General features: G+C 52.7%; 1 protein-coding gene across 21 annotated transcripts in view; it reads right to left on the bottom strand.

The window, feature by feature from the left end:
* The window catches only part of ARHGEF10L (Rho guanine nucleotide exchange factor 10 like), a 179,723-nt gene that overhangs the window by 157,313 nt on the left and 4,379 nt on the right, over positions 1–18,031 (bottom strand). For 13 of the 21 annotated variants that reach the window (XR_012425291.1, XR_012425290.1, XR_012425289.1 and 10 more), the window contains exon 1: positions 2,235–2,496. The exons of 5 other annotated variants lie outside the window; for them this stretch is intronic. The gene's annotated coding sequence lies outside the window, so the exon portion shown is untranslated. Of the gene's footprint in view, positions 1–2,234; positions 2,497–2,766; positions 2,867–18,031 lie in introns of those variants that run through there. 3 more of the 21 variants (XM_074018575.1, XM_065529018.2, XM_074018583.1) reach the window with 2 other exon arrangements.

Raw genomic sequence — 18,031 nt, forward strand, 5'->3', positions numbered from 1 at the left:
ACCTGGGCTCAAGTGATCCTCCCACCTGAGGCTCCTAAAGTGCTGGGATTACAAGCATGAGCTACCATGCTCAATCTTCTTTTTATTTTTTTTCTTTTGAGATAGAATCTCATTCTGTTACCCAGGCTGGAGCGCAGTGGCACAATATTGGTTCACTGTAACCTCCGCCTCCCGGGTTCAAGTGACCCTCCCACCTCAGCCTCCCAAATAGCTGGGATTACAGACGTGCACCATCACACTCGGCTAATTTCTGGTTTTGTTTTTGTTTTGAAATGGAGTTTCGCTCTTGTCACCCAAGCTGGAGTGCAATGGTGCGATCTCGGCTCACTGCAACCTGCACTTCCCAGGTTCAAGCGATTCTCCTTGAGTAGCTGGGACTACAGGCATGTGCCACTACGCCCAGCTAATTTTATATTTTTAGTAGAGACGGGGTTTCACCATTTTGGCCAGGCTAGTCTTGAACTCCTGACCTCAGGTAATCTGCCCACCTCCGCCTGCCAAAGTGCTGGGATTACAGGCATGAGCTACTGAGCCTGGCCATAATTTTTGTATTTTTAATAAAGACAGGTTTTCACCATGTTGGCCAGGCTGATCTCAAACTCCTGACCTCAAGTGATCCACCCAACTTGGCTTCCCAAAGTGCTGGGATTACAAGCGTGAGCCACCACACCCAACCTCCTCTTATACTAACCTGGTACCTGGGCCCCAGAGCAGTCCACCAGCTTTCCCCCCTCCCCAGACTCCTCCAGAGTTAAAACTTGGAACAGAACTTGGGAACCATTAGTTGTTAGACATTCATTTATTCAGCAACTATGTGTAGTGCACCCACTACGCACCAGGCACTGTTCTGAGCTGTGATCAAGGACAGGCATGGTCCCTGCTCCACTGGAAGAAAAAGCCCCCCGCCCCCACGACTGGGGCAGGAACCCTCAGAGCATTGGGGCTAGCCTGGCTCACTGGACAGGAAGTAGCTCTGGAGTGAGAAATCAGAGGTGAAGGATGGGACCCACTTCCTGGATAGAGAGAACAGCCCGCAGAGGCTCTTTGGTGGAAGGGGAAGGGACAGGGGGCCTCGGGAAGGCAAGTGCCTGGGGACAGCGAGCATCATATTCGGGCACCACAGGAAGCCTTACAGGAGGGTTCTGAGCTTCACCCTGAGGGCCTGAGGAAGGGGCAGGGCAGTCCCCAGCCCACAGTCACAGGGAGCTTGGAGATTTCCGGAGGCTGACCTGCTATCTAGTCTGTGTGTCCAGGGCCTGAACACCGTGGGGGGCACAGTGCTGGGCGGATGCCAGGAAGAGCTATGCATTTTAATGAGCCCGAACAACCTGCCCTCTCTCCCCAGAATCCTAGGAGGAGCAGATGGGGCTACCGGCAGGTGGGGCGCGGCTTCCCAGTAGCATCCCTAAGGGAAGCCAAGGACTTTGGGGCAGCAATTGAGCTCCAAAGCCAGTGGGGAAGTGCAGTCCACTAGCCACCACCTCTCTGCTTGGCACTGACGCAATGCAGGGCCTCCTGACTTTCAGGGCCAAAGGAAGATTCGAGACCCCTGCCCCAGGGCTCTGGGAGAGGGAGGAAGAATTGTCCCCATGCTCCCTACAGTCAGGCCGACGCTCCCTCTCAGAGGCCATCCCAGACACTCCAAGGAGGCTGGTCTTCATGTAGGGCCCTCCTGTTCCAGAGGGATCCGGACTGGCGGCTCTGCAGCCACGGCCTCCGGCTGACCCGGCATCCTCTCCTCCCACAGTCTCCTCCTGCAGGAGGCCGTCCCGTTCCGCCTCTGGGCGGGGGTCCAGGGTGGGAGAGGCTGACTCACCACATAGGCGACAAGGGCACTCCCTGACTTCACCCGATCCCAGGGACCCCCAAGGTCAGCGCAGGAGGAGGTGGACCACAGCGGAAAGTGAGGCACAGGGTGGGGATGGGGGTTCCCAAACTGTCCTGACCCCAACCGGCTGGAGGCTACACACACACAAGCTGAAGTACAAAGGCCACTCGCCCTAGTAACACCAGAACTCCAGGGACACAAGAAGAGACCCACACCGAGGGGAGACGCGGGCGCGGGGCTCTCACACCCAGACACAGGGACACAGCGGCGGACACAGCCCCCGCCAGCCCACGGCGACACGCCCGGGACCTCCGGAGGACCCTGGCGCCTGGAGCGCCTCCCCCGCACTCGCAGACTCGGGGACACGCGAGGATCCCGCGGAGGCAGGGCCCCCGCGCTCACTCACCCGCCTCGGCCGCCCGGGCCCGCGCCTTTGTCATGCGCGCCGCTCACAAAGGCGCTAGGCGGCCGGCGCCGCGCCTCCAGCTCCTCAGGCCGCCGCGGGCGCCCATGGCCGGGACGGCGCCCCCACCGCCGCCGCCGCCGCCGCCGCCGCCGCCCGAGCCAATGGCCGCGCCGCCCGCCGGCCCGCGAGGTCCGGGCCCGCCGGGACTGCGCCCGCGCCTGCCGCGCTCCGAGGCCTGGTCCCGCCGCCGCCGCCGCCGCCGTGAGCGACGCGGCGCCGCCCCCACCCGCCCGGTCCCGGGGCGCCGCGGCTGAGGTCACCGCTTAACCCCTGGTGGCCGGGGCCGCGGCCGCCGCGCCCCCTCCCTGCTCCGAGCGCGCCGCGAGGGAGATGGGGCCTCCCCCAACCCGCTGCGAGCCCCCAGCGGTCCCGGCAGCCCACCCGGCCCCCTACAGTACGGGGCGGAAACTGAGGCCCGCGGGGATGGGGCCCGTCCCCGGCCACACGACGACCTCCTCGCTCCTTCACCCACCCCGGGGTCCCCGCTTCCCGCCTCCCGCTTCTCCTTCCCCCGTTCTCCCGCGGAGAGATCCCGCAGGCGCGCAGGGTGCTGGCTTCTCCTCCCCCGCTTCAACATTTTGCCCTGAGGTTCCCCCAAATGGGTGAGAGATTCCTGGGCCGGCCCCAGGGGAAACCCTAGACTTATGACCTGCCCCTCAACCAGTCTCAGCGGCCCCCTACTGCCCTCCCACCCCCGCCGTGGCAACATAGGGAACCTTGCAGCCATGCACCCTAACCTCCAAGAACAACCCTGGCGGGTTCAGGCATTAGCGGCTTTGAGACTGACAACACCCCAGTGATGTAGCCCCATTTTCCCCAGAAGAAAACTGAGGCTCAGAACTGTGAGTAACTTGGCAAAGCTCACTGAGCAGCAAAGTGCTGGGACTGAGATCCTATCACTCCCCTGCCTTTGCAGCTCCAAAGCTGCCAAACACTAGGTACTCCCTCCTGAAATTCCAAAGAGGGCCTCTGGATATGATGCAATTAATTACAGTTATCAGGTCATTAATTAAGATTATCCGCGTTGTTGTTAAACACTCCCCCGCTACCTCTCTATTTGCAAGGAAATTCACACGCGGGCTTATCAGCAATTACTCCTGGGTTGATAATGATAAGTTCTGCAGCCTCCAAAGGGTACAGGTGCATGTAGGTTGAAATCATTTTCAGCTTGTGTTCCTTACAGCCTACAGCCGGCAAAAACGTTTTTTTGTTGTTGTTGTTGTTTGGGTTTTTTTTTTTTTAGTACTCCCTATTTGTCAGGCACCAACCTCAGGGGCTACCAATGAGACGAGGAAGCAGACAGACCCCAGCCCCGCCCCCTCGGAGCTCATAGGCTTAGGAGAAGACACAAATAAACAGAAGGCTACAGTGCAGTGAGACAAGTCACACAGGCCACACTCTGAAATCATCTTATTCACCGACTCGTTGGTTTGTTTATTATCCCTCTCCACACAAGAACATAAGCACCACAGAGTCGTCCTAAGCCCCAGGCTAGGGCAACACTGGCTCATAGTAATAGGCAGTGGATATTCTTTGAGCATTTTTTGCTCTGTTCCACACATCGTTCTAGTCATGCAGGAGACATCAGTGAACACAACAGGCACGGCCCCTGCCCTGATGTGAATAAATGATGGCAGGACAGCAGACAGGAGACATTTGGGGATGCTAGCAAAGCAGGAAGAACACTTCAGATGTCCATTGAGTGACCTCAGGCTCATGGTATTAAGCTTTGGACCAGAATATGGACTTTTGGGTCCTGCTGTCATAGCCAGAGCCAAGTACACGTGCCAGAGCCAAGTACATGTCCCAGACCAACATCGCAGTCTTACACAATTTACTCCAACCCCTTCCTTGGCTATATGGTTTTTTTCTTTCTTTCTTTCTTTCTTTTTTTAAGAGACTGGGTCTTGGCTGGGCGCGGTGGCTCACACCTGTAATCCCAGCACTTTGGGAGGCCGAGGCGGGCAGATCACGAGGTCAGGAGTTCGAGACCAGTCTGGCCAACATAGTGAAACCCTGTCTCTACTAAAAATACACAAAAAATTAGCCGGATGTGGTGGTGTGCGCCTGTAAGCCCAGCTACTCAGGAGGCTGAGGCGGGAGAATCACATGAACCTGGGAGGCAGAGGTTGCAGTGAGCCAAGATCATGCCACTGCACTTCAGCCTGGGTGACAGAAAGAGACTCTGTCTCAAAAAAAAAAGAGACTGGGTCTTGCCCTGTGGCTCAGGCTGGCACAATCAGCTCAATGTAACCTCAAACTCCTGGGCTCAAGCAATCCTCCTGCCTCAGCCTGCAAGTAGCTGGCACTACAGGTGTGGGCATGGTGGCGCCTGTAGTGCCTGTATTGCCAGGTAGCCATGCCTGGCTAATTTTTTTTTTTTTTTTTTTTGGTAGAGATGGTGGTCTTACTATGTTATCCAGGTTGGTCTTGGACTCCTGGGCTCAAGAGATCATCCCATCTCGGCCTCCCAAAGTGCTGGGATTACAGGTGTGAGTCACCGTGCCCGGCCTCCTTTATTATCTTATTTCCCATCTGATCCCGAAATGTCTGACTCCTCCAGCTCAGGACGCCCTTACCTTCTTTTTTTTTTTTTTTTTTTGAGACGGAGTCTCGCTCTGTAGCCCGGGCTAGAGTGCAGTGGCCGGATCTCAGCTCACTGCAAGCTCCGCCTCCCAGGTTTACGCCATTCTCCTGCCTCAGCCTCCCGAGTAGCTGGGACTACAGGCGCCCGCCACCTCGCCCGGCTAGTTTTTTGTATTTTTTAGTAGAGACGGGGTTTCACGGTGTTCGCCAGGATGGTCTCGATCTCCTGACCTCGTGATCCACCCGTCTCGGCCTCCCAAAGTGCTGGGATTACAGGCTTGAGCCACCGCGCCCGGCCGCCCTTACCTTCTTTGGTTGTACTGAGTGTTACCCTCCCCTCCAAGAACCATCACAAGGCCCAGAATCCCCAGGAGGCCTTTTCACATGGCCTCCTCCATTCCCTGATCTCCCCCTCCTCTGAGCTCTATAGCACCTAGTCCTTTTGTTATAAGTTGGCTCTGGGTGATAACTGATTTGACCCATCTAGCTTGAGGGCAGCTATGATACAGCCTTGAGGGCAGGGGTCATGCCCCAGACCCCCATTGTCCCCCCAGAGTCCAGCACAGTTTAGGGGCATACTCTTTAGAGGATCATAATGGATTCTAAAGGACACCCTAGAACCCTTATCAATAGAACCCTCTGGGTCTAGGGTTCCAAACCACCTGCTCATAAAACAAATTGAGTCTGCAGAAGCATTTTGTTTTGCCTATAGTGGTTTTCTTGTTGTTGTCAGTTGCCATCATTTAGTCATTGGGAGATTTCCCATGAAAAGTCAGATTGCAGCCAGGAGCAGTGGCTCATGCCTATAATCCCAGCACTTTAGGAGGCCAAGGCAAGAGGACTGCTTGAGGCCAGGCATTTTAGACCAGCCTGGGCAACATCGAGAGACCCCCATCTCTACAAAAATAAAAAATAAACCTAGCCAGATGCAGTAGTGCATGCCTGTAGTCCCAGTTGCTCAGGTGGCTGAGATGAGAGGATCACTTGAGCCCAGGAGTTTGAGGCTGCAGTGAGCCATGATCCCACCACTGCACCCCAGCCTAGGCAGCAGCATGACCCTGTCTCTGAAAAAAAAAAAATTAAAAGCCAGATTTTTAGCTTCTCTTAACAAATCTGAAGATCTGATAATGCCAGGTCCACCTTCCCCCATGGCCACACTCTGCAGGGCCCCAGGAGTGGTGGCCCTTTAGACACAGCTGTGCTCTCTACTTGTCAGTGTCACTCCCAGCCCTCTGTCACTCCTCTGATTTGAGGCCCCTCCTCTGTGATTTAGTGTTTTAATTTCATTTTCCCCCTCTACTCTCCACTTTGATGAGAAAGAATCACATCACAAAACATACGCTGGAAAATAAATAAACCTGCAGCCCTCACAGTCCAGGCCAGCCCTCAGCAGGCCACATCCTCACGTACTCTTGTCCTCCTGACATGCACCTGCCTCTTCACTCTCACTTTCCCAAAAGCACATTCTTTTTTTTCTTTTTTGAAGATAGAGTCTTGCTGTGTCACTGAGGCCGGAGTGCAATGATGTGATCTCAGCTCACTGTAACCTCCACCTCCCAGGCCTAAGTGACCCTCCTACCACAACCTCCTAACTGAGACTACAGGTGCATACCATCATGCCCTGCTAATTTTTGTATTTTTTTTGTAGCGATGGGGTTTCACTATGTTGCCCAGGCTGGTCTTGAACTCCTGGACTTAAGTGATCCTCCCACTTTGGCCTCGCAAAGTGCCGGGATTACAGGTGTGAGCCATTGTGCCCTACCCCAGTTGTACACTCTAACCTCCACAGCACAAATGAATGCACAGGTGTTTCTCTGAGCCTTTGCCCTCGGCTGGAATACCCCTGACTACTCCATCCCCCAGACACTATGGTTAATTGCTTTTTAGTGCTGTCAACATAGATAGCACCTCCTCTGGGAGCTCTTTCCAAGGACTTCCGCGGTGGGCCCCTGGTTCCTACCCGCAGCCTGCATTCCCTGGTCAGTGTGCCCTGCCTACCATGTGTGGTGGCATGTATGCCACGTGTCTCCTCCCCGGACTGTGAATCCACGGAGGCTGGACTCTGTTGTTTCATTCCGGGTGGTATCCCCGGCACCTGCTCCAAAACCTGCTGCAGCATAGACACGAGACAAATATGTGCTGAATAGATGAGTGGATGGGTTTCAATAGCCACAAAAGGAACAAAAAGGATTTCTGGGAACATTTCCATGTCCCAGAACATTCAATTAACCAGAATCACCCACTCACTGAGCACTCTGGTGAGGGCAGGATTTATTGTGTAAGCAAAATCATCGATGATACATTACATCTGGATGGGACTCAGGAGTCCATCCTCCTTGTCTCCACTGCTGACCTGGGAAAGAGGGAATGAGGGCGTACAGGGGTGGTATTTCCCTGGTCAGAGAGGCTAGGTGACCTGTCCAAGGTTGCTCAGCAATCTGGTGGAAAAGCCAAGATGGGGACCCAGGGCCCTCGCTGCTGCCTCCCAGTCTGGCCCTGCTCCCACCAGTCAGCTCCATAGTGCAGGGGTCCCCAATCCCCTGGCCATGGACCAGAACCAGTCTGTGGCCTGTTAGGAACCAGGCCACACAGCAGTAAGTGAGTGGCAGGTAAGCAAGCTTCATCTGTATTTACAGCCACTCCCATCACTCACATTACCACCTGAGCTCCGCTTCCTGTCAGATAAGCAGCGGTGGCATTAGATTCTCAGAGGACCACAAACCCTATTGTGAACTGCACATGCGAGGGATCTAGATTGCACGCTCCTTATGAGAATCTAATGCCTGATGATCTGTCACTGTCTCCCATCACCCCCAGATGGAACCGTCTGGTTGTAGGAAAACAAGCTCAGGGCTTCCACTGATTCTACATTATGGTGAGTTGTGTAATTATTTCATTATATATTACAATGTAATAATAGAAATAAAGTGCACAATAAATGTCATGCACTCGAATCATCCCGAAACCATCCCCCAGCCCCAACCGTGGAAAAATTGTCTTCCACATCCACGAAACCAGTTCCTGATGCCAAAAAGTTTGAGGGTGATCAAAAAAGTAGATCAAAAAGTTTGATCTACCTCTGCCGTAGAAAAGAAACTGGCTGGGCATGGTGGCTCACACCTGTAATCTCAGCACTTTGGGAGGCCAAGGCAGACGGATCACCTGAGGTCAGGAGTTTGAGACCAGCCTGGCCAATATGGCAAAACCCTGTCTCCACTAAAAATATAAAAATTAGCTGGGCATGGTGGCACGTGCCTGCAATCCCAGCTACTAGGGAGGCTGAGGCAGGAGAATCACTTGAACCCAGGAGGCGGAGGTTGCAGTGAGCTGAGATTGTGTCACTGCACTCCAGCCCAGGCGACAGAGCAAGACTCCTTCTCCAAAAAAACAAAAACAAAAACAAAAAAAAAAAACAGAAAATGGGTGGGCTGGGCATGTTGGCTGGCAAGGCACAATGACTCACATCTGTAATCCCAGCACTTTGGGAGTCCGAGGTATGTGGATCACTTGAGGTCAGGAGTTCGAGACCAGCCTGGCCAACATGACGAAACTTCGTCTCTACTAAAAATACAAAAATTAGCTAGGTGTGGTGGCAGCTGCCTGTAATCCCAGCTACTCAGGAAGCTGAGGCAGGAGAATCTCTTAAACCCAGGAGGCGGAGGTTGCAGTGAGCCAAGATCACGCTGCTGTACTCCAGCCTGGGAGACAGAACAAGACTCCGTCTCAAGAGAAAAAAAGAAAGAAAGAAAGTGGGTGGATGGGAATGTGGACTTCCCAAGTCTGGATATCCGCCTCGCATAGGCAGCATGAATGGAGAGTGCCCAGCCAGCAGCCAGTCCTTATTATGCACTACGTCATCAAGCCAATCGTGAACAGGCTAGTATCAAAGAGAGAATGGGTCACATTTTGCTTACAAATGAGGATGATAGAGTCTGTCTTACCAAGTTGAAACCCTCTTTCCATAACATTCCTGCCCCTGTTCAATAGGACAGGAATTTTGAGGGGAGCTGGGATGCACTAAGCAACCCCTGAAGTCTTCTAGGTTCTTCATAATCCAGGACCTGCATTTGGGGGGAAGCAAGCTAAGGTCAAAGACACAGCCACAGGTGTCCCAGGGGATCAGGCGGAAGGCAGCCTGACTTCCCTGAGCTGCTCCTTTACGGGACTTAGTGTCAGGAGAGACTAGTCTGAGTAGCCCATTCTCCTGGTGATGCAGTGTCAAAATAACCACGGCAGGCCGGCACAGTGGCTCACGCTTATAATCTCAGCACTTTGGGAAGCCAAGTTGGGAGGATTGCTTGAGCCCAAGAGTTCAAGACCAGCCTGGGCAACATAGCAAGACTCCATCTCTACAAAAATAATGATAAAATAATAATAGCAAATGCCTAATAGCACTCTCTATATACCAGGTTCTGTTTAAACACTTCACATGTATTAGCTCATTTAATCCTCACAGGAACCCTATAAAGTGGATACTTTTATCCCCATTTTACCAATGAGGAAACTGAGGCACAAAGACACTCTGTCCTAGCCTTGAATGTTCGTCAAAATGACCTGTTCTTACTCAGCACCCCTTCACTTGAACCACTTGAGTGGATTTTTATTCCTTGAAAGCAAAGAAGCCTATGATGAGAGGAGAGATGAATATTCGGGAGGTGCTGTTTGTCCCTGGCTACTGTCCTGGTGCAGGACGAAGGGGCCATTCCTGAGTCCTGTGCAAGAAGAGTGACCAATTAAGGCACAAGGTATCCCCAGCACCCTGCTTTAACCTTCCTGTATCTCCTAAAACAGAAAAGACCAAGTCGGGGAGGGGCGCGGGTACGGTGGTTCACACCTGTAACCCCAACACTTTGGGAGGCCGAGGTAGGCGGATTACCTGAGGTCGGGAGTTCGAGACCAGCCTCGCCAATATGGTGAAACCCCGTCTCTACTAAAAATACAAAAATCAGCTGGGTGAGGTGGTCTGCACCTGTAGTCCCAGCTACTCGGGAGACTGAGGCAGGAGAATAGCTAGAACCTGGGGGGGCGGAGGTTGCAGTGAGCCGAGATCACACCACTTCACTCCAGCCTGGGCAACAGAGCGAGACTCCATCTCAAAAAAAAAAAAAAAAAGTCAAGGGGAAAGGGACAAAGGACAAAGCCTTAGCACAGGGTAAATGTAGGCTGGGGTATCAGAGGCAGTTGCAAACACATACAGCTCCTCTACCCAGCAGGCCAAACCCCGCAGGCCCCAGGGGGCCACCTACTCCTCAGGGCTATCTGCAGCCTCCTCTAGGGATAACAGGCAGAGCACTTGGGGCTGTCTGCTGAGCCAAGGGGAGGTTGCATTTCTCGGCTTGGGGCCTGGCCAAGGAGCCAGAAAGGACAAGGAGACAAGGTCTTTGCTTCCTGGCATCAGATTACTGCTCCAACCCAGGGCTCAGAGCACCAGGCCAGGCTCCCAGGCATAAGAGTTGCTGGTCAGCTGATGGCAGACAGGGCAGAGGGCCTGTTCTAGAAGTTACCGTAAAGATAGAGGGAATGTGTCACTGGCTGCTGAGGAGAGGAAGCAGAGAGAGAGCCCAGGGGACACAGTGAACCTCCAGCCTTGCCAAGCAGACCTGGCTGGAGACTGTGGGCCAGGGCAAGAGGTCCTCAGGAGGGCAGGGCCTAGAGAGAGACTTCAGTGACACTTGGTGGGTGGGTGGCGGGGGGCGGGTGCTCAGCTCCCACTGGCTGGCCTGGGCTGTGGCAGGAGGGCCTGGCCATGGCTGCAGCCTGGCACCAGCCCCAGAAACCTTCATCATCCCACAGTCTCACTGCCCAGGGCGGGGAGGCTCCATAAGCTCCCTGGTCTCCCAGATGAAAGACGCTTTCTAAGAGTCATAAAACCATCCCCACTCAGAACAATGGGCTGTTATCCGGCTGTGTCCTTCACATAAACTCCCATGAGCAACACACCAGAAGCTGCAGGCAGGGGTTTTATAGACTGGCTTTTTGGACCAGCCCCAGAGCTCATTACCATCTACTCCCTTGCCCTCTGCGGAGGCTGTGTGGAGGCGGCATGGAATCACACCCATCTCTCCCGTTTACAGAGGTCCACTGTGTGCCACACCTCCAGGCAACCCTGCAAGGAAGGTGGCTCTATCCTGCTTTATGAATAAATACAGAGGCCCAGAGAGGTTAAGTGACTTGTCCAAGGTCACACAGTGGGTGAGTGAAAGAGCTGGGGTTTAAATCCAGAGTCCATGCTCCTTCCCCCAGACTGTGTGACCTCTGGTTAAGCTTGCCCAAGTCTTCCCCCAAAACTCAAGAGGTTAAGCTCCCAGATATGACATCTTCTGAGACCTGAAAGCCCAGGATGGTCATGTTGACCCACCTAGTGGGTCAGCAGAGGCACAGGGGGTGGGTCACCTTGGAAGGGAGACTTAGCACGTCAGGGACATGACATGAAAGAGGCCCTGAGCCCCTTCCCTCCACCAAAACCCAGAGTCCCCACTGTATCCCACATTCACCCCTCCAAAGACCTTTCACCCCATTCCTCCTCTGAAGGCCACCTGTGCTGATGATGTCCCCACTTTTATTGTGCATCTGTCTACATTTACCATATGCCAGGCTCTGCAGTCTTCATGCATGATCCCATTGACTATTGCAAGAACTCTGTAGAATGTCTGCCCTCTTTTTTTTTTTTTTTTTTTTTAAGATGGAGTCTTGTTCTGCTCTGTCACCTAGTCTGTAGTACAGTAGCACGATCTCGGCTCATTGCAACCTCTGCCTCCCAGGTTCAAGCAATTCTCTTGCCTCAGCCTGCCAAGTAGCTGGGATTCTAGGGCGCCTGCCACCATGCCCGGCTAATTTTTGTATTCGGGGTTTTCACCATGTTGGCCAGGCTGGTTTCGAACTCCTGACCTCAAGTGATCCACCCACCTCGGCCTCCCCAGTTGCTGGGATTACAGGCATGAGCCACCACGCCCAACCATAATGGCTGCTTTCAAGATCTCCTTTTTCATACAAGAAACAGGTCCAGAAAGGTAAGTAGCGTGCCTGAGGTCACACAGCAAGTAAACAACAGATTCCAGGTCTATCTGACTCTCCCCCACCACACTGCCCCAAAACTTCACAATGTGGGTCCAGCCGACACTCTATCCCCACCTTCTCAATCCCACAATACTGGCTCACAACCCTGGGTGTCACCACAGATGCATGGATAACAACAATAACAGCTGCTCCTTCATGGGTACCTTCTGAGTGCCAACCTCACCACGCCCTGTACCATCTCCTATCTACACAACAACCCTCAATGTTGATATTGCAATTCCTATTCTGCAGATGAGGAAACTGAGGCTCAGAAAGGGGAAATGTCTTACCCATTGTCCCGCAGAGCTGGTAAGTGGGGGTGCCAGGGTTTGAACTCTCTTCTCTCTGGTTCCAGAACCACTGTTCCTTCCAGGTAAGCCAGCATGACAGTGAGACCACACCATCCCAATAAAGACTTGGCATGCATTCAGCAAACATCCCAGGTGCCTAGGGTGTGCCCAGCACCATTCCAGGAGCCGCCAGTGAAAGAAACAAGACTGCTGTGTGGCCAGGTGCGGTGGCTCACGTCTGTAATCCCAGCATTTTGGAAGGCCGAGGCGAGTGGATCACCTGAGGTCAGGAGTTCAAGACCAGCCTGGCCAACATGGTGAAACCCTATCTCTACTAAAAATACAAAAATTAGCCAGGCGTGGTGGCAGGCACCTGTAATCCCAGCTACTCAGGAGGCTGAGGCAGGAGAATCGCTTGAACCTGGGAGGCAGAGGTCACAGTGAGCCAAGATCGTCCCACTGCACTCCAGCCTAGGCAACAAGAGCAAGATTGCGTCTCAGAAAAAAAAAAAAAAAGACTGATATGATCCTGGCCCCATGGCCCCATAAGCCCCATGGAAGGTTACCAGGGACCCCCGATCATTCCTGGCTGCTCTGCTTAGAGCCTCACTTATAGCTGCCTCCTCTCATCCTCCAGTGCCACCCCTCTCCTCTGAGCTCCCAGGAACTTCCCAGATAGCCTGCCCCAGCCCCTGCGAAGGCAGTCCACAGCTCTTCATCTCATGGGTCATTTTGCCCTCGGATGCTTCTCAACCAGCTCCTAACTGGGCAAACCAGATAGGCAGCTGTGGTGGCCCAGGCTTCCCTGAAGAACCCCTTAGACCCAGCCCAGAAGCCACGGCTGGCATCCACAGCACCTTTGTGGAGGTGGTTTGCTCATGGGCTTCCCCACCCTGAGAAGCTGGCTTGGGGTCTGCCCTATGTCACCATGCCCTCTACTGTCTGTGGCTGCCAAGGATAAGCCAACTGCTCAGAACAACTCATGGATACATCTGGTTAACTAGTTAATGCCAGACCCTGTGTTAAATGATCTTAATTGGCCGGATGTGGTGGCTCATGCCTGTAAACCCAAGGCATGAGAGGCCAAGGAAGGCCAAGGAAAGTGGATCACTTGAGGTCAGGAGTTCAAGACCAGCCTGGCCAACATGGTGAAACCCTGTTTCTACTAAAAATACAAAAATTAGCTGGGTGTGGTGGTACGTGCCTGTAGTCCTAGCTGCTTGGGAGGCTGAGGCAGGAGATCGCTTGAGCCCAGGAGGTAGAGGTTGCAGTGAGCCAAGACTGTGCCACTGCACTCCAGCCTGGGCAACAGAGCGAGACTCCATCTCAAAAAAACAAAACAAAACAAAACAAAATGATCTTAATCATCATCATCTGCATCACCATCATCACAACCATCACCATCAACATAGCTAACATTTATTGAACACTTGCTACACGACAAGACCTGAGCCAGCCCTTTACTGTATTATGCCATGGAAACACAATAATCCCATGAAGTAAGTACCGGAACCATCCCACGCAACAGATGAGCACACTGATAAGCAGAGACGTTAAGCCGTAGCACCAAGTACTATAGTGCTTGTTAAATTGTCTGTTACCCCTGCTATACTGTAATCCTCCTGAGGGCAGGATCATGTATCCAGTGCACAGAGCTGTGTCTCCAGAATGCAGTGCCTGGCATAGAAGAGGAATTCAATAAACAGTCTTTAGATGAATGAATGGATGGAGGATGGATGGATGGATGAAAATTATGGGTGGTGGACAAATGGATGGATGGAGGATGTCTGGATGGCTGGCTGGATGGATCGATGGATGCATGGATGGATGGATGGACGGATAGATGGATGGATAGATGGATGGACAGATAAATACAATTGAAAACCAAAAGGAGGACAAGCACAGTGGTTTATGCCTGTAACACTTTAAGAGGTCAAGGTGGGAGGATCACTTGGGCCCTGGAGTTCAAGACCAGCCTGGGCAACATAGTCTACAAAAAGTAAAAATAAATTATACAGGCATGGTGGTGTACGCCTGTGGTCCTAGCTACTTGGGAGGCTAAGGTGGGAGGATCACTTGAGCCCGGGAGTTCAAGGCTGCAATGAACTGTGATCATGCCACTGTACTCCAGCCTGGGGGACAGAGCAAGACTCTGTTTCAAATAAATAAATAAACAAACAAACAAAGAAAATAATTATCTTAACGAATTTTTTTAAAGTAAAGAAAACCAAGAGGAAAAGGAAAGGGGCCGGGTGCAACAGCTCACACCTATAATCCTAGCACTTTGGGAGACCAAGGCAGGCAGATCATTTGAGTTCAGGAGTTTGAGACCAACATGGCAAAACCCCATCTCTACTAAAAATACGAAAATTAGCCAGGTATGGTGGCTTATGCCTGTGGTCCCAGCTACTCAGGAGACTGAGGCAGGAGAATCGCTTGAACCCCGGAGGCATAGGTTGCAGTGAGCCGAGATCGTGCCACTGCATTACAGCCTGGATGACCGAGTGAGACTCTATCTCAAAAAAATAAAAAAAAAAAAAAGAAAGAAAGAAAGAAAAGAAAAAAGAAAAGGAAGAGGAAAAGCACTAGAGGGCAATAACCCTCCTTTCCCAGTCACCCACCCCCTCAGTGAATAGGTCGGAAACTGGATGCAGTTTTTCTGCTAACTGGAAAATCCCCTGGCAAGGATTCCAGGCAAAGCAGAGAAGAGTATGTTGATGTTTTAGGGGTAGGGAAAAAAAAAAAAGGAGCGTCCTGCGGGTGATGAACTTTGAGAGAGCTCAGTAAAGATAGCAGCGTACAGAGTCTGATCAAGCATTTTCCCAGAAGCCACTGGGAATTTAACCTGCTCAATCCCAAACTACAGGTCTCTGGATGAGCTCCGGCTGGGGGGAACGGGTGGTGCCATAAAATGTCTCCAATGTAGTGAGCTCCCTGCCCTGTGGCTCCAGGGTGGGGCCTGGGAACAGAGCCTTGCCAGACTCTCAAGTTCTGTTCAGAGTCAATCCCAACCCATTCCCTGGGTGCTGTCTCAGAATTGTGTGTGGGGCACCTGCCAGCAGCCTAGAACTTTAGGGAGATGATTCTCTGGCGTATTAAAAGATCTCATGCTGACCCACAAATCCTCTGACCACATGAATTCTGATCAGCGGCGTCAGCCAGCCACCCGGTTCTGGGGTGAGATCAATGTGAAGCAGGTTGCCCCCTTCCCCCACCCCTGCATTCCCTGATCAGAGCCCAGGGCTTCCAGTTTCCTGTGAGAGAAGCAAGACTCAGAGATGAAACAACCCAGTAGTCCCAGGAAAGCAGGCATGGAGGCCTGTGGCCCAGTTTCGTAGTTTCCAGAACAACTTTTCAAGAAAATGAAGAAGAGATAAAGGCTAGAAAGCAGAGTGGGATCCCTGCCCCACTTAGAGACATCCACCGCCTGAATGGAACAAGTCATTGCCGTCCAAGACAGCACAACGAGGCATCCCGCCATCCCTGAGCCTTGTCTTTTTTTTTTCTTTTGGAGACAGGGTCTCACTCTTGTCCAGGCTGGAGTGCAGTGGTGTGATCTTGGCTCACTGCAACCTCTGTCTCACAGGCTCAAGCAATTCTCATGCTTCCGCCTCTAAGTAGCTAAGACTACAGGCACGCACCGCCACGTCTGACTAATTTTCGTATTTTCAGTAGAGATAAGGTTTCGCCATGTTGCCCAGGCTGGTCTCAAACTCCTGGGCTCAAGCAACCCACCCACCTTGGCCTCCCAAAGTGCTGGGATTACAGGTGTGAGTGACTGCGCCCAGCCAGCCTTGTCAATTTGTCAGAAACGGAGTTGGGGCAAACCTGGTGCCAAGACGTGGCCTTCCTTTCACTGAGCATTTGCTATGCACCAGGCTTAGTGATCTGCCTGGGATAACCCTCAACCCTCTCAACACCTCAGTGAGACCAAGTGACTCAACCAAGTTCACACCATCTGAAGGGACAGAGCTGAGATTTGAACCTAAGTCTGACCAAAAAGTCCAAATTTGTCCACTAATAAGGTGGAAAGGACTTAGGAGGCCTCTTCTCCCGCAAACGTTGGCATTCCGGGTTTATTCCAAAAATTGGCCACACAGACTCGGGGCAGGTTTTTACAGAGATCGCTCCAGTCTTGGCCAGTCCCCTGAAAATCAGAAGCAATAAGAACCTCCCCCGCATTCCTGTGCTCCCTGGGCTTTGCGGCCACGCAGGGAGGAAGGAGAGGGGAGCACTGGCAGGGAACCCAGAGAGGGCACCCGGGAGCCACCCATTCGAGCAATTCAGAGACTTTCAGAGCTGGCAGGGCCCTGAGGAATCGGGGGTGGGGTAGAGGGAGTTATTGCCCTCTAGTTATTTTCCTCCTGGTTTTCTTTACTTTTTTTTTTTTTTTTTTTTTTTTTTTTTTTTTGAGAGAGAGGGTCTCGCTCTGTCACCCAGGCTAGAGTGCAGTGGCGGGATCTCAGCTCACTACAACCTCCACCTCCAGAGTTCAAGCAATTCTCCCGCCTTGGCCTCCAGAGTGGCTGGGACGCAGGCGCACGCCACCATTCTTGGCTAATTTTTGTATTTTTAGCAGAGACGAGGTTTCACCATGTTGGCCAGGCTGGTTTCAGACTCCTGATCTCAAGTGATCTGCCCATCTCAGCCTCCCAAAGTGCTGGGATTACAGGCATGAGCCACATCACTCAGCCTCTTTACTTTAAAAAAAAAAAATTATTAAGAAAATGATTTTATTTCTTTATTTGGAAAGGAGTCGCGCTCTGTTGCCCAGGCTGGAGCACAGTGGTGTCATCACAGCTCACGACAGCCTCCAACTTCTGGGCTCAGGCGATCCTTCCATCTCAGCCTCCCGAGTAGCTGGGACCACAGGCATGTGCCACCAGGAACAAGACTAGAACCCATGGCTCAAGCCAACATCCTGCTTTCCTAGAGAGAGAAACTGAGGCCCCAAGAGGGCAAGCATTTGCTCAAGGTCATGCAGGGCGTGAAGAATGGAGTGGGGAGCAGAGGCAGCCTCCTGGCTCCCAGCCTAGGGTCCCATCTGCCACCCCAATTGGCTCAAACCAACCATGACATTGGGACCCTTTTTACCAGATAGAACGGATTTATCAGATTTAATTATAACATTGCTCACGGGGAGAGACAGGGTAGACTAAGATGGGGAGGGAGAAGGTGGGCAGGGGCACTACCTAACCCCACTGGCTCCCTCCCTCTCCTCCCTCCCCCTGCTGGGATATCGGATGTCTTTACAGTAGCTGAGCTGGGTTTGGCTGGGCCAGGAGGAAGGACCAGGGTTACCTGCAGAGCAGGTCACAGTGTGGTCGGGAGAGGTCCCTGTTTTCTTGGTTCCCCTTGAAACAAAGGCTGCCTCTGTTTCTGAGACAAGGAAGGATGGGGGAAGGGGGTCTCTGTCATTCTGCTGAAGGAAAAAATGGGAGCAGGCCTGAGCAGGGGAGAAGAGGACTGACTTGGTGGCAGCACCAGGCCACCTGCCTCAGACCTACCTGCTAAGCTCCTAAACTTTGTTCCTATAAGCCTGGTCTCCTGGAATCCAAGGAGTCCATGCTCCAAACTTGTTCACTGCTTCTTGTCCGAGTACCCTGGGAGACTCTCATTCCCCGGGGAGCTGCCTCTCTACATGACGGGAGGTGCTTACTTCTGGGAACATGAAGACCAGACCAAGTTCAAATCCTTGGTTCCCCATCTCCTGGTCCTATGACCTTGAGTAAGTGAGTTCATGTCCCTGAGTCTCAGCTTCCCTACAATAGAACATGGCTTGTGTTCCTGCATCCCAAAGTCATT

The sequence above is a fragment of the Macaca fascicularis genome, chromosome 1 (assembly GCF_037993035.2).
Source record: "Macaca fascicularis isolate 582-1 chromosome 1, T2T-MFA8v1.1".
NCBI classification, from domain to species: Eukaryota; Metazoa; Chordata; class Mammalia; order Primates; family Cercopithecidae; genus Macaca; species Macaca fascicularis.